This window comes from Gigantopelta aegis, chromosome 4 (genome assembly GCF_016097555.1).
Source record: "Gigantopelta aegis isolate Gae_Host chromosome 4, Gae_host_genome, whole genome shotgun sequence".
Classification (NCBI taxonomy): domain Eukaryota; kingdom Metazoa; phylum Mollusca; class Gastropoda; order Neomphalida; family Peltospiridae; genus Gigantopelta; species Gigantopelta aegis.
Window position 1 is genome coordinate 8,666,246 of NC_054702.1, and position 16,852 is coordinate 8,683,097.

The following is a 16,852-nucleotide window of genomic DNA, read 5'->3' on the forward strand; positions in this document are numbered from 1 at the left end:
GTCGCCACTCTTGCACATTGTTGGCAGAAAGGTTCTTGACCCGTCTACAGTGCGCCGTTATTGATTTTCTTTACCAAATTATGTACTTGAAATAAATGTCTCAGACAGGGTGAGAAAGAGAGAAAGAGAGAGGGATGGAATGCAGCTGGAAGCTAGTTTCAAGCATGTGACTGTAAAATGTGGGAGAAGTGAAAAAGAATTGAAATATTTGCATAATGTATGCGGCATGGCGGCTCTTGCGTCTGATTCGGCACATGTCTGTAAGGACTGCGTCTCTCTCCTGCCGCCACGATTCGGCATGCGTCATAAGATGTAACAGGGTCTCGTTATCCAGTTCACTCGCAGACGACATTCCATACGACAACTGAATCGTCTGCAATTCCACGAAAAACAACATGGGAGGCAATATTGCATTTGTTTTTCTTGTTTTGATGAAGATAATAGCGGTATATTGTCAAACGGTAAGATAAAATGTTATAACCAGTCATTAAAAGTAACAAATATCACTTATATGTATATTATCAAAGGCGTATTATCAAAGTTGCAATGCCATATTTCGTTATTTTCACATTTATTTGCGATAAATATCTATAAATTAATCTGTCACACATACACCACCACCCCCACCACCCCCGAATTAATGGTGGAAAACATATTGTTCAAGGTGTAATGTTTACATTTTATAACAAATATCAATGAGTAATTTTAGCTATTGATATAGCTTCTTTAAATTTTACTTGAATAAATGTTTATTGTATTTGTATTCTGTTTGTGTTTTGTGGCGGAGGGGGTGTTCGCTATTGCTATTGCAGACCTCGCCGTGAATTTGTTTTTAGGAAAGTTATTATTTACTCCCTTAGATTATGGAGAGTCATTTCAGATATCCACTATTGAGCATTGCTATTTAATCTGTTTGTGGTACTTTTATTCTTAATTCACATACTAAAGGCAGCTAAAACTTATTCTCTTTGAATTAGTCTCAGTTGCGTTGTTGTTGTTTGCACTTTAGTTTCGTCCATTAAAAACACTACTATCACTGATTTGGACAAGTTACGTTTATATTTTCATTTATTATATATATTAATATATTCATTGTCGACGATGTCGTCCGTTATATGTTAAAACAGATATAAGGCCCAACAATTACGCGCCGATTTTGACCTTCATGTGTTAACACTTTTCAAATTTTCCGTTGTAACTACCACAGCGTCATTTGTCATAGAAATAGTGATGCTTTTACTCAAATAATGTTGCGTTTCCTCAAATAATGATGCGTTTCCTCAAATAATGATCTTGTGAGGCACCATCTTTAAAACACGTTATGGTTTTCTGAGTGAGTAGCAGGGCTTGTTTTTAAAACATTTTGGGGTAAAGTCGAAGCCATAAATGTTGCCTTGGCTATATTGAAAAATTGAAGGAAAACAACTGGGGTAAAAGTGCAAATTAGCGGGCACCATCGCCAATGAGAAGGGAGTCAAAGCAAGGGGGATGATATAACAAACCAAAATATACCCACATTTTCTGTGCAATTCATGATTTTCAAAAACAATACCGACAAAAAATCCGCAACCTTGCATCAATTGTAAATCATTGATTTGACCAGAGATCGACTATATATATCGACTATAAAAAATGTTTTCCTCCTAATAGAAGTTACAAAGATGTATGTGCATATATATATATATATATATATATATATATATATATATATATATATATATATATATATATATATATATTACTGACACACAATGAAAACGCAAAAACAACTTTTCATTGCAAATAACGACAAACTATTAATGAATTGATGGATAATGTAATATGATATTAATGACTGGTATTCATGAGATACATTCACATGGAAACATGGCCAGTTATCATCAGTACGGTAATCGAGTTGCATTCGTAATCGAAAAGTTCAACACCCCCATATCAAGGTCAGTATATGGTGTGTCCACCATTGGCCCGTGAGCATGCGTGAAGACGACGGGGAAAGGATTGGCACAAACATCTCAAATAAGCCACAGGAATGTTCCTCCACTCCTCCTGCAACGCCTGTGCAAGCTCAGCAACGTTACGCGGTGGTGGCTGGCGGTGACGTACACGACGTCCTAACTCATCCCACATGTGTTCAATTGGGTTCACATCCGGTGAAACGGCGGGCCAGTTCATAACGGTGATACCGGCTTGTTGCAGGAATGCCTGGGTAATTCTTGCAGTATGTGGACGGGCATTGTCTTGTTGAAACAGAAGGGGACCTCCTGGTCTTCGGTAACGTCGTAAAAGTGGATGGAGAACTGGTCTTAGAATAACGTCAACATAACGCTGGGCTATAAGGGCATCGTGGACAATGATGAGATCACTCCTGGAATCACAGTTGATTGCCCCCCTATTCCATCAGACAACCACCGCCAAACCGATCACGTTCCCTCACACATCCGTCAGCATACCGTTCATGGAGTCTCCTGTACACAGTGCTCTTACATCGGCAAAGGAGACAGAGAAACGGGACTCATCTGAGAAAACAATGCTCCAGTAAAAGGCTGGTGGATGATTACCATTCTGGAGACCAAACTGTAGTCTCGCAGCACGTTGTCGCGGTGTCATGATGTTACCGTTGTACGGGCGTCTGCATCTGAGTCCAGCCGTTCTGAGTCGACGGATGACCGTCATCGGATGGATAGGCCTTCCATGACGTCCTATCGTGTTGCTTGCTGTTATCGTCGCAGTTCTGAACCGGTCACGGAGATGGTGTCGTTGAATCTGCCGATCTTGGCGTGGGGTCGTAACGGGACGCTGACCAGGTCGAGGTCGATCACGGACACTCTCGGTCTGTTGATGACGTTCAACAAGTCGTCCAATAGTTGATGGATGGACTCTGAAGGTCCTAGCAACTGGGCTTTGCGAAGTCCTCCCTTGAACCATGCCCAACGTTCGATCTCTTTGTTATTCTCGGAGTCGTGGCATTCTTAATGTGACAGGAATATGACACCGCTATGTGACTTTTATATGTCCACATACTGGCATTTCACATGCATTGCATGCAGCATGATTGAGCGTGTAGTGAACGCATTTCACACCATTTTGTGTGTTTCTGCTATTGTATGTGTAACGAGAACAAAACCAGGATTAAAACTCGGACAAAAGTACCAATCAATGGCTTCCTCTCATAAATTGTTATTTTAAGTCCAATAAATATATTTTTCATTAATCACAACAAAATATTGAAAAATGGAACTCTAATAAGAATGTACAATTGCCAAAATTGTAAGGTATATTGGCTGTGGGGAATGGTTATACGATAATAGTGAATTAATTGGGCAAACATTACAACCGGTAGTTCAGTATTACAGTAGGATTTATGACCACCAAAGATCTTGAAGGACGATTGGGGTCAGAAGTGAAATTTGAAAGTTGATGGGGTTTTTATCAGTAAATCGCAAATTCAAACAATAAAAATGAATAAACACAAAACAATAAAAATTGTATGATCAACAGAATGAAAAAGATTGACAGAAATGATGTTCCACAGTGATTAATCGACCTTCCTGGAAATTGTCAAAATTGAGAACGACACCCCACACACATGTACGGGGCAACTGCTGAAGCACGTGCAAACTATGGAATGTGTTTCGGTGTGTTGATAAACAGACCTGAACGTTCTTTACTAGGATGTCTGTCGTTAAAACGTATGTTCTGTTTAATAGTTGATATTAACATTACTATTTCAGGTTCCCCTACTTTTTTTTGAAGAATATATATATATATATATATATATATATATATATATATATATATATATATATGTATGTATGTATGTATTGTAACACCAGTGTCATAAATATATCCAGATGAATCAGACTAGAACAGTGGTCACAATAGATGTATACGAAATCAACAGGCTTAACAAACAGAATCGAGTAATATGACAAATATATTTTTTGTCATATTACCTTCCCAACAACAATAGGGGTGGGGTGGGGCGCTGCCATCCAAATAAGTTAATGCGTCCCTTCAGTTGAAAGGATAATTAATGTATACCACCACCACCCCACTTGGTTGCCACGTGCTTCCATGGTTTAAATAAAATTGTAACAAAAAAAAGGACGAAAATATTAAAACAGTTGTCCCCTTTCCTATGTGGTCAATTGTGGAACTGCCTTTAATTGACAAAACCAAATCTTATTTTAAAGGGAACTTTTGATATTATGACGTGTAACCGGCCTCGGTGGTTACGTGGTTACGTGGTTAATCCATCGGACATAAGGCTGAGTTTTAACGACTCGTGGGGTAGGTGTAAGACCACTACACCCTGTTTTCTCTCACTAACCACTAACAACTAACACACTGTTCTTGACAGACAGCCCATGAGGTGTATCCAGGACTGCGTGCTTGAACCTTAATTGGATATAAACACGAAAATAAAGTTGAATTGAACTATGACGTTTATTAATTACATAATAATGGTTCTGTTATTACGATCTTAACTATTTTATAACTTGTATTAGTTACGAGGGATTTGTACGAAAATAACTGTTATTAACTGTTAGGGACTTTTACTAACATCAACGATATTAATTTTGACCGACTTTTAACTACACAAACAGCTATACTAGCCAGAATCATATATAAGGGATGGGTGGGTGGGGGGGAGAATGATAAGTTGTCCTTTTTACTTTAAAAGTGCCCTCGTTGTCTTATATGGTGAAGATCCTTTATTACCGTGGTCTGATTAATTTTGTATTGTCACCCCACCCACCCACCCCCATCCCCCGTTTATTTTACACTGCGTACGACCCTGTTACCGAAATGAAAGGCTCCGAAATAGCAAGGACATCAAATACTATATGGATTATTCGCGGTCAGACACCGTTAAATCAATGGCATGCTCCGCTGCTGGAATCGTCTGAAGGCTAATTAAGATCTATTCAAACAAAACTGTCCAGGCTAGTAGTGTGTTCAGAAGGCCGAGCGCTCGCGAACAATTCGACTGGTTCCATCGTCTTGTATCATATCTCATTCATCTGAAATTAAAGCCGCACACTCTAGTTCCATCCAGCGAAAATAAATAATAATTTGGTTAATCTACAAACCTGTAACACACTTAGATCACGTTTTTATCAAATGGAGGGAAAAAGCAGGTTTTATATCGATAAATACCATGGGAATCCCCATGTCCCAATTGCTTGAAATAATTTTGAAAGTTAGTATTCTGATGTCACCGGTAGATGTCGCTCGAAGCACAACAATGCCTACGTCACGACAAATTTCACAGACTTGGGGTGCGTTCGTTTCACCTCTCCTGGACATGTTCCAACTGTTCTGTCCTGGTTGTATCCCCTCTCCAGATATCGTAAGACTTAGCAAAATTATTGGTTTTAAGGGTTTGTAACGTTTTGTATTGAGACACTTACTTGTCTGAACTTTATTGTTACTGAAAATTTTCACGAACTGTGAAGAAAAATCTCACAAATGAACAACAACAAATCGGATGTTGATTGCGCGAACCGTGCACGAGAAAACAATCCGAACCAAAATGATAACGGTCACGTGATATACCAACGTCTGTGACATTGAAATGGAAATATCTCCTCTAAAAATAGATTGGACCTCGCTTGCTTAACGGTTTTTTCTCGACAACACGTTTTGTGAAAAAATGCAAAAAATGCATTTCGTGGTTTTACAAACATCAGGATTACCAAAAAGCACTTCAGGTGAATGGAAATGTGTATTCTAAATAATAAAATGTAAGTAAAGTGCAATTTTATTTGTGAAAAACGGGGTTTAATAGCGAAAAACAACGCCGTAATGGTTAACAAATAAACGTAACTAGAGTGTGTCCCTTTAAGCGCAAAAAAGAAGACAATCCAGGGAGCACCTCGATTGTTTGCTGTGTTGAAAAGGCCACAGTTTCTTCTTCACCCTGCTCGTGTTGTGTCGTCTTGTAGTGCGGAAGTCTACACTGCATCAGCTCGCATCACACACCACAACGGAATGTCAGGAAGTAATGACTTAATCAAAGACACCAAGCTGATTGGTTGCGAGGACAATCGAATGAAAGAGTTTCCAGCTGAACTGTCCAAACGTGAAGAAAAACATTTGTGGTTTAGTCTAATGTTAAAACTATCAGTGTTCATATTTTCTTGAGTACATTTTATTACAAGCACACTCGTACATACATAATTATACTCAAACATCGCGCATACACAAACACATACCAAGCGTGCATACATACACCGCGTGTACAACACACACATATACCGCGCATACACATCACATAGACCGCGCATACATATACCTAAACAACGCGCGCGCACACACACACACACACACACACACACACACACACACACCGTGCTTACGCATATACCCTGCGCACTTACCTCGCAAACCCACATACATATAATCCGCGCATACACAGACATACACCGCGTATACACAGACATACACTGCGCATACACATAGACATACACAGCGCATACACAAACATATACTTCGTGCATACCCAAATGCGAGAAAAAACCCAGAAAAACGTTGGCCACGGCTCTGGCCACGCATGTACATGTATGTCATTTGGTATGACGGATTCTCATACTTTGGTACCGTAGATACGGCGTCGTCAACCACTTCAACGTGTTGTGTCACGTTTTGGGGGTGAACTAAGTAGGTTTTTCTTTTGTTGTTGTTGTTGGGGGGGGGGGGGGGGGGGTCTTTGTTGTTGTTTTTTGTGGGGGGTTTGTTTGAGGGGGTTTTCTTTCTTTTTTTTCTATTTAATTTACTTCTTTCTTCTTTTTCTTTCTTTTTTTTCTTTTTTGGAAGGGGGAGGTTTGTTTGGGTTGGAGTTGTTTTGGGGTTTTTTTTGTGTGTTCTTTTTTGGGGGTGTTTTGGGGAGGGGTTTCTTATTGGGTTTTTGTTGTTGTTGTTGTTTTGGGGTGGAGTTTTGTTTTGTTAATCCATTACTGAAATGTAACGAACAGGTTTCCAGTGGTTTCGTAGCAAAGGTGAATTTTAACCGAAAATAGAAATGTGTTGAGTACATCGTTAAAGAGACTGCTCTGAACTCATTGCAACAAGTTTACGAATAACATAACCTTTTTTAACGAGCGAAATTACCTATTAAATATTCTTTCTTATTTAGAGTATCAGACTCTGTATATTCAATGTTCTTTCGGTGGCCCTAACGTTTGAAGTTACCCAAACTGGATGGTACCTGCCAGTAATTTCGTATGTACGAAAACAATATATTTTAGGAAATCAAACTGCAACTCATTCAGCTACTACAGCAAACACGCTGTGTAGTATACAAACACTAGGTATTCTAAACAAGAAAATGTATTAAATTTAGTGTGTAAGTTTAGTTGTTAAAAGATTCCCTTGGTCGAAAACATATTTTTTTACACACCCGTTTGTGAGAACACCATGCGTTATTTTTGATAACACATAGTTGTTTACACACGTACGTGTGTTAACAATTTCAAAACATACGACTGGCTGCTCCTAGGTGATAACCAGGTCACCAATGTCATACGTCCAATTAAAAAAAAAGTAATCATGTGACTGTGACGCGTAAGTCAGCTACAAGTGCAAAGGGTTGTAAGTGCAAAGGTTTGTAAATATCTTTTAGTCGATAAAGATGTTAAAATTTGCTTAAAACCTGGGTGGGGGTTTTTTTGGGGGGTTTTGAGGATATGTAAGAAATAGAATAATACATTCGTGTCCGTTAGATACCATTTATCTCACAACTCATTGTTTAAAAACGTATTAAACTCGCTTTCGCTCGTTAGATACATTTGAAAACAACTCGTTGTAAGATAAATGGTGTCTAACGGCCACTCATGTATTATTCTCATTATAAACATTTGGCAACAAACTCGGATCAGTCTCTTTAAATAACACAATTCTTTTCCTTTTTAAATGTATTTGACCCTCTAACATCGTAGTTCTTCTTGCATTATTTATTTCCCATATGTGATCATGTGATATTGATTTATGAATGTAGTCTATAATCACCAACAGCATCCAACATTCCATAACACCAGATTGAATCTGTTTAATCTGGAAAAAAACTAGATTCCTGTTTTCGTAATCGGTTCGTATGGCCAGACATCGAATATTCATTAGGATTGTAAAAGGTATGCAATCATGAGGACATCTTGGACTTTCATAAACATCACAACGGAGAACACACGCATGTACAGAAATTAATATTTTAAGTCAAAACTTGTACATTTCAACCATGAGAACCTGGCCAATTTAATATTCTTTTAACAATATGGACTTTCAGTGTTATTCCGACCAGAACGGGTTGAAAACTTTGTTTTGTGGGGGTTGATGATGTCGGTGATGTTGTTTTGTTTGTTTGTTTGTTGTTGTTTTGTTTGTTTTCTGTTGTTGTTTTATTTGTTTTCTGTTGTTGTTTTATTATTTATTATTATTATTATTATTATTATTATTATTATTATTATTATTTTGGTTTATTTTATTGTTCGTTGTTGTTGTTTTTTGTTGAGGTTTTGTTTTGGGGGATGTTGGGTTTTGGTGTTTGTGTTGGTCTTTCTTTGTATGCTAACCACCCATAAAATAAAAATGTCTTTTAATCATATATGTAGTGAAAAACAAAACAAAACTCACCAGACTCACCAGACATAACACAATAACTGTAGTGCATATTACCTCCCCCGTGTAATCAATTCTGACACGACCCTTGGTCGGTCATCCCTCATGATTTAGCAATAAACAGACACGGGAACGCGTTGTATAGCCGGGGATGACGTGGTTATATCCATTTGGGAAACAGTGTGGAATTTCGAGCATCAATCATCATTTAGCTCATCTAATAAATAACAGGTCTCCAATAGCCGCGGTCTAGGAGCGAAATAAACTTGAGCCATTTCATCCGCATGCAAATGTCTACCAATTCTTCTCCCCTGTCTATCTGTCTTTCTCCTCAAAACGGGATTATAACAAATTGTGATCGTAAATCTGTGCAAGAGAAAACTGCAATGTAATTACACGATTGATGGATCGAAATATACTTTATTGCATATAGTATATACAAAGACAACAAATTGTTCACGCAGAATAGTCATCTGCATGTGTCCAAACATATTCATTCTTGTGTGGCTGATAATGTTAAGATATTTCCAATATATAAAGTATTTGCCAATCAAGAATTAAATGTTAATCAACTTAAGAATCTAAAGAAATGCATTTCATTAACAAGTCTGCTTTGGATTTGCCTCATGCCAGGGTTGGTGTACCTTATACTGATTTTAAAAATAATATCAACCAATTTATCTTTTCGACTTGGCAACGTGATTGGGATCGTGAGGTTGCGAGCAAGCTTCATGCTATCAAGCCAGTCTTGGGAGAGTGGCAGTCCTCCTATAGACAGTGCAGGAAGGATGAAGTAGTCTTGTGTCGTGCTCGCATCGGTCACACTCACTTGACCCATTCATTTATCTTAAAGAAAGATCCTCCACCTCAGTGTGAGTACTGTCAGTGTACTCTGACGGTACGCCACATTTTGGTGGAGTGTAAGCATCTTCATGAAACTCGAAAAGATATTTTTGGCCAAAGTAATGTGATGGAATCATTTCGATTCCATCCAGAACGTATTTTACAATTTTTACGTGACACCGAGTTTTATTCTAAATTTTAATTATATCTATCTGTGATATTTGTATTTTTACACAGTCCGTTACACTGTGTTTTTATTTAACTGTTGAATTTTTATATTCATGTTGATCATAAAACAATTGTTTTTGCATTTACCATAGTTTGACATCCAATAGCCGATGTATTTTTCGTGCTGGGGTGTCGTTAAACATTCATTCATTCATTCATTAACCCACCATTGAATCGAGAGTTAATGCTAATTGCACGCCTCTCACATGTTAGTTACATTGTTTATTGGTAATAATCCTCCAAGTTACAATGTTTATTTGTTTGTGTCTCCGTAGTTCTGTAGCTGTGTCTCCGTAGTTCTGTAGCTGTGTCTCCGTAGTTCTGTAGCTGTGTCTCCGTAGTTCTGTAGCTGTGTCTCCGTAGTTCTGTAGCTGTGTCTCCGTAGTTGTGTAGCTGCACAAACTAGTATATACATGCCTGTATAAATACTGTAATGATGCCTTCTGGTGACACAGACTACTGTAGAAATGGTATACCATCAAGGCAAATTAATTAAAGGAACACTGCCAAAAAGTGGTTTAATTATGTTATTAAGCATTATTCTCCATGTCAAGAATTATTTAAATCTTCATATATAGAATAGAATGTGTAATTCGCGCGCGCGCGCGTGTGTGTGTGTGTGTGTGTACTAGTCAAACATACAGTATATACATACACGAAGGAAGGAAATGTTTTGTTTAACGACGCACTCAACACATTTTCTTCACGGTTATATGGCGTCAGACATATGGTTAAGGACCACACGGATATATAGAGAGGAAACCCGTTGTCGTCACTTCATGGGCTACTCTTTTCGATTAGCAGCAAGGGATCTTTTATATGCACCATCCATACATACACGAATTACACATTCTATTCTAATATCCATTATAATGTTTTCAATTTAAAATGCCACTAATGAAGCAGGACCTGTAAAAGGAACGCAGGTCCGTAGGACCTCGGTTCCTAGGAACAGTAGTCCTATCGGGCCTCCATAGCTTAGGAACCATAGTCCTACCCGGACTTTCATTCCTGGTTTATTTTTAAGTTGTTTTTATCCTAGGACTTGTATTCCTACCGGACTTAAATTCCTTCTACAGCAGTGACAGAAATACTAGTCCGGCAAATTAGATGTCCGTTTATTATACTCTGCAATTTGCACGAGCTGCCAGAAAGACACGCGAAAAAAAAGTGATGTTTTGGCAGCCTTCCCTCGTAGTGTGATGGATAAGTGTACGATTAATAAAATATTCGACTATTATTGGGAGTAAAAGTTCAGGTGGGCTTAATATTCGAGATATCTCTTTAAAGAAAATTGCTTTTCGTATTAAATTATTAAAGGAATATTTTAATAATGATTTCAGTTCTGTTTGGAAACATACAATGTCTGAATTTCTTGGTAAATACATGAATATGAAGTTATCTTTTAATATTTTTAATATATTTTTTGATGAACCTGCTTTGGCTAACATTATCCCTTTTTATGCTGAGGTTTTGTTGGCATGGGACAACATTTCAAAGCGTGAACGCATTTTCCCTTCAGATTTAGATACGCATTTTCCCCTTAAATATTATATCAGCCAATATTTCATAATCCATTTATTAATTAAAAAAAAAAATTATTATGTTTTAATTCTTTTATTAAAAGTGGTATTATAACGGTGGCTGATATTGCATATGAAGTTATTCCGGGATTTTTACCGGTATCTGCAATTGTCGAAATTATTAAAGAAAAATATCTTGATATGTTGGCAGCAGAAATTTCTACTGCTTATTATGTAATTCTGAACTCGCTTCCTGATGAATGGAAACAGGCTATTTTAAATAATATTAAATATTCGTCACAAGTTAAAGATTTGTTTTTGATTAATAATAATGAAACCATAAATGTAAGTAAATTTAATGTTAAATTAATATATTCCTTACTAATTTCAATTTTTTTTTTTATTACCTTCTTGTTTAGAAAAATGGCATGATTTGGGGTTTGTTATAGATTGAAAGCCAGTTTGGAAAATAATACATTACTGTGATAAGACTTCGGAATTTGTTGACTTGGATTTTAAAATTGCTCATAACATTATTTTCACATACTTTAAATTATTTAAATATGGCAAGGTATCATCTAGCCAATGTCCTGTTTGTTTTAAAGAAGAAGAAGATATGTGTCATTTATTTTTGTATTGTGATGAACTTTATGATTTAATTTCTATTTTTTATGAATTATGTATTTATATGTTTAAGGATACTGGTTTTTCTTTAGAAATATTTAACAAAATGTTGCTTTTCGGGTGTTATTTTAAAATACAAACCTGCTCAAATGATTCCATCAATGCTTTGCTCTCAATATACAGAATATCAGTTTTCAAGAGACGTTTAATAGCGGAATCATGGGGGGTAAATGTTAATATTGTTAAGTTTTTTAAGCATTATATGCGACAGTACTTCTTAATACTTATAAATCAATATCAAAATCAAAATAATATTTTTCTTGATCTAAATAATGATGAATTAGTTTTTAAATACCCACTTGAAAACTGATATTTATATTTAGTATATCTCTTAAAAAATTTAACATTAGCTTGTAAGATCGATATCCCTCAATTTTCTTTTAATTTTTGCGGGTGCTCGTGTGAATGTGTGTGTTTGTGTGTGTGTGTGTGTGTGTGTGTGTGTGTGTGTGTGTGTGTGTGTGTTGTGTGTGTGTGTGATAAATGTGTGAGTGGTTCTATGTGAGAGTACGTGTGCATATGTGTGCATCTTTTTCTTATTTTTATTTGTACATTTTATATACATGTGCAATATTGAGTTTGACGAATAAAAAGATTTTGAAAAGAGTGTACGAGTCTCTTAAGATTATTGTGGGTTCAAATCTCCATGCCAGAAAATATTTTTAAGTTTGAGTATCAACTTAATTTCTTTTTTACGTCATAGACTTGTGGATCAGACATGTAAGTGAAATTTTGTAATCGTCTTACATTTTTGTTACAATATTGAAGTAGGACGAATATCTTTCTTTTTTCAAAAGTATATAAAGCAACTACAGATATAAAGTAGGCTGTATGTCCATGTGTTCAACACGAAGAAATATACACACACACCCTCAATATGTAGCCCAAAATTGTTTTAAATATATATATATGAAAACTGGTAACTCCAAAAAACCTAACAGTTGGTGAACAACAAAAGATAATTTCCATATGCACCAACATAATTTTTAATAATATGTTTTGTAAGTTTACATTTTGACGGTAAGTCACAATCTGATTAATTGTGATTTTCTTAATCTTTGTCCGATCGGACTTTCATTCCTCGGAATCCTAGTCTGTGGGACCTGTATCCCTAGGAATTTAAGTCTGTGGGACGTGCATTCCGAGGAATGTAAGTCCGTGGGACTTTTATTCCTGGTACTCCTAGTCCACAGGACTTTCAATCCTAGTATTACTAGTCCTCTGGAATTTATTTCCGATAGTTTGCTTATTACATATATATGATTCCTGAAAACTCCTGAAATAAAACTTTACAAACTGTACTTAGTTCTAGTAGTTAGTACTTATAACTAGTACTATAATGACCAGTTACTACAATATAAAATAACAGGAATAATAAGCATGAACATTTTATTTTTTTATTGATGAACAATTAAAAATAACATCAAAACACTTGAAATTAATTATCACTGACTGCCTTATGGCAGTTTCGACCATAAAAAGCATAAGATATGAGTTGGGGAAAGGGTCTCTGTATTATTATACCTGGCCGTTAGGAACATCATAAGCTTTCGAGACTGGATGGAGGTGTGGGTCGGGAGTGTGTGTGTGGGGGGGGGGGGGGGGGGGGGGGGGGGGGGGCAATGGAAATGTTCGGACAAAATGAGTTGGCCTAAAATCTTTACCATGCATTTCCATAATTTTACTCATAATATTAGTTGTAATCCATGTAAAAATGCAGACCTCATTTGTTTGGAATTCTATTTAGCGTCTTGGTAGTAATGCGAATATAAATATACGTTGTGTTCCAGATTTGGACATTTTCGTTTCATTCGGGCAATAATGATCAGCATGCCTCCCCCACCCTTCTCCCAAAAAGGGAGTCTGAATGCCTATTGCTACTAAAACGGTCAGGTGTAAAAGTGTCATGAGTAGTCAGTCTGTTTAAAAGGATCTTTGTAAATTATGTGTGTATATTATTGACAGTATGATAATTGTTCAGGGATTACTGTGTTGTTTAGTCGGTGTAGTAGCCCATTGAGCTGATAAAACCCACTCTTAGTCATTGATATTTCTATTAATTTATAAACATTAATGAAAACCATTTAACATATTTGTTTGTTGGGACTAAGATATCATAGAGGCTAGAGTCTGATATGTCATATGTTAGACCAAATTAATTTTTAAAATGAGCAAAGTTGACAAAGCAGGTTCATGTTCAGTAAGCTATGCAGGGGAGAGGGTCAAGAAATGTGATTTGAAGAGGGGTGTTTAGAACATGCCACCCCACCCCACACCCTATGTACACGCGCCTACAACATTATTGACAAAAAGGCACAAACTTAAAATTATATAATAACAAGATAATACATCACATTTTTATAGTTAAATTACTATTATTATTATTATTATTATTATTATTATTATTATTATTATTATCAAATACCAATATATAATGTCTAACAGATAATTGTGTTGGTATATCATATGGGCAAGTTATACTTATTTGCGAGTACTAATATGCTCCGAATTATGGTAAATGTTTTTGAGTTACTTTTAAATGTTTAAACATTTATTAGTTGGAACAATACGCAATGGATAAAGACCTTGGTTCTGCTCATGTAATAAGGTCAACAAAATGTGTACAAACGCTTTGCAAATTATATAAATGGAAAATATTGGAATAAATAGAAAATATTTAAATAAAGAGAGGCGCTAGTATCCTAAGTTAATTAAATAAACCAAAAAGGAAACTGTTTTTCGCTTTGTTTACATTTATAATTTAATTTGTATGTGTACGACCGGACTTAAATTTTGATTGTCCAGGAATGCAAGTCCGGCCCGGACAGTCAGACCAGTATTCCTAAAGAACGTAAGTCCTAGGACTTGCATTCCTATTTATATTAGACCTAGGACCACTGTTCCTACGGACTTGCATTCCGTTTACACCGGCAGTTTCCATCCGTTTATGTTACACAGTTGTTCCGAAACTTACCATTTAAAGACACTGTTACAAGTTATTTTATTTAAAGATGTACGCCGATTTATTTAATTATTTAATTAAGTTACTTTATGGTCATCAATGTGCTCAAACAAAGAAACAAAAAACAAACAAATAGTCATAAACATTTTAATTAATATTAAAAACCAATAATCGCATAGGGTTTCTTAATGTTTAAATGTAAATAAACCAGCTTTTATAAAAGGACATACTTTTATTTTAAATTATTTTTAATGAATATGCCTATTTAGTGTCCATATTTTTTTAAATGTCTATTCCATTTAAGAATCGAACGTGAAATTTTTTGAGTTTCATGCTAGTATGAAACTAAAAAATATTCACGTTCAATTCTTATAATTCCAAAAACATAACCATGTCATTAATGTAAACCTCTTTAAAATAAAAAGTGAACTCTATTTTCCAACTATTTACTATTTTATTAACACGAAATTCATACTCAAATTAGCGGAATGCCTATGGTAGTTTCGGCTTTTTCCGTCAATAGCCGAATGAGAGAAAGAAAGAAAGAAATGTTTTATTTAACGACGCACTCAACACATTTTATTTACGGTTATATGGCGTCAGACATATGGTTAAGGACCACACAGATTTTGAGAGGAAACCCGCTGTCGCCACTACATGGGCTACTCTTCCGATTGGCAGCAAGGGATCTTTTATTTGCGCTTCCCATAGGCAGGATAGCACAAACCATGGCCTTTGTTGAACCAGTTATGGATCACTGGTCGGTGCAAGTGGTTTACACCTACCCATTGAGCCTTGCGGAGCACTCACTCAGGGTTTGGAGTCGGTATCTGGATTAAAAACCCCATGCCTCGACTGGGATCCGAACCCAGTACCTACCAGCCTGTAGACCGATGGCCTGCCACGACGCCACCGAGGCCGGTATACCCCGAATGAGAGAATGACAATGTTACAATCATTAATACAATTCATATTAATTTTTTGCATTAAATATCAATACCAAGTAGAAACATTTTGAATTCACTAGAAACATATAACGTAAGTAATTTTAATAACTTTTAACCTGTAATAAAAATGTCTGAAGCGATCTATTTTGTATGGTATAATTTATATGTGAAGCGGTTGGTGTATGAATATTTAACTACGAACTGTGGATGGGCGCCATTTTTTGATTACTGTCCAGATTTACCAATTACGACGTTGAAATTACAGTTATAAAATATTTGAGTGCGTGAAAATTCCATGTGTTGATAGATTTGACATGGAGAAAGTGGTTTCAATGTTTCCGGAAATGGATGAAACAGGTGTGTCGCGAGTTTCTGTGTTTACTGGCCTTGTAATTGTGGAAGTGGCAACACAGGATGGTTTTGGCATGTGTGACTTCAAGTGGTGCGACACAAGTATTCGTGACATTTGACAGTGCCATGCTGATGTTGAATGCGCGTTACTGCTAATGGTTGGCATGAACTGACTGAATTTTTTTTTTGAAATCGCTTTTGTAAAAGACCAAATTCCATTGGAATTATACACTTTTTTTGGATCGACAAAATAGATTTTTAGCTGTGGGATTTTGAATTCACTATAAACATGTAACGTAAGTAATTTCAATAACTTTTAACCTTTAATAAAAAATGTCTGAAGCGACCTATTTTGTATGGTATAATTTATATGTGAAGATTTTTAGATGTTTACAAGTTTGACGGCAGACGATTACTGTTTGATGTCTAAAAATAGAATCTCAAGGAAATTCCTCGGGGATTCCTTTGTTGACATAATTCATAAAGTAGTTCCGGCTATATAGCCAAAAATAGTGCTAAACTGAGATTCATGGTGCTATGAATGCCAGTTTTTATCATCACGTGATACGAATTTAACCAATCCAAGGGTTTATAATAAAGGGATTTTTAGAGATTGGAATTATTTGTGAATGTAGTAATTATATTCAGATGAAATGGTGTATTTAAGTTGAAGTTGTAGAAGAATGGCCTGACAACCG

At 36.1% G+C, this 16,852-nt stretch overlaps 1 long non-coding RNA gene across 2 annotated transcripts in view; it reads left to right on the plus strand.

Annotated features, from left to right (window-relative positions):
- Window positions 1–221: 221 nt before the first annotated feature.
- The window catches only part of LOC121372260, a 30,330-nt gene continuing 13,699 nt past the window's right edge, over window positions 222–16,852 (plus strand). Inside the window, exon 1 of one of the 2 annotated variants that reach the window (XR_005957907.1) lies at window positions 222–461. This is a non-coding gene — a long non-coding RNA (uncharacterized LOC121372260). Of the gene's footprint in view, window positions 462–16,410; window positions 16,451–16,852 lie in introns of those variants that run through there. The other variant, XR_005957909.1, reaches the window with a different exon arrangement.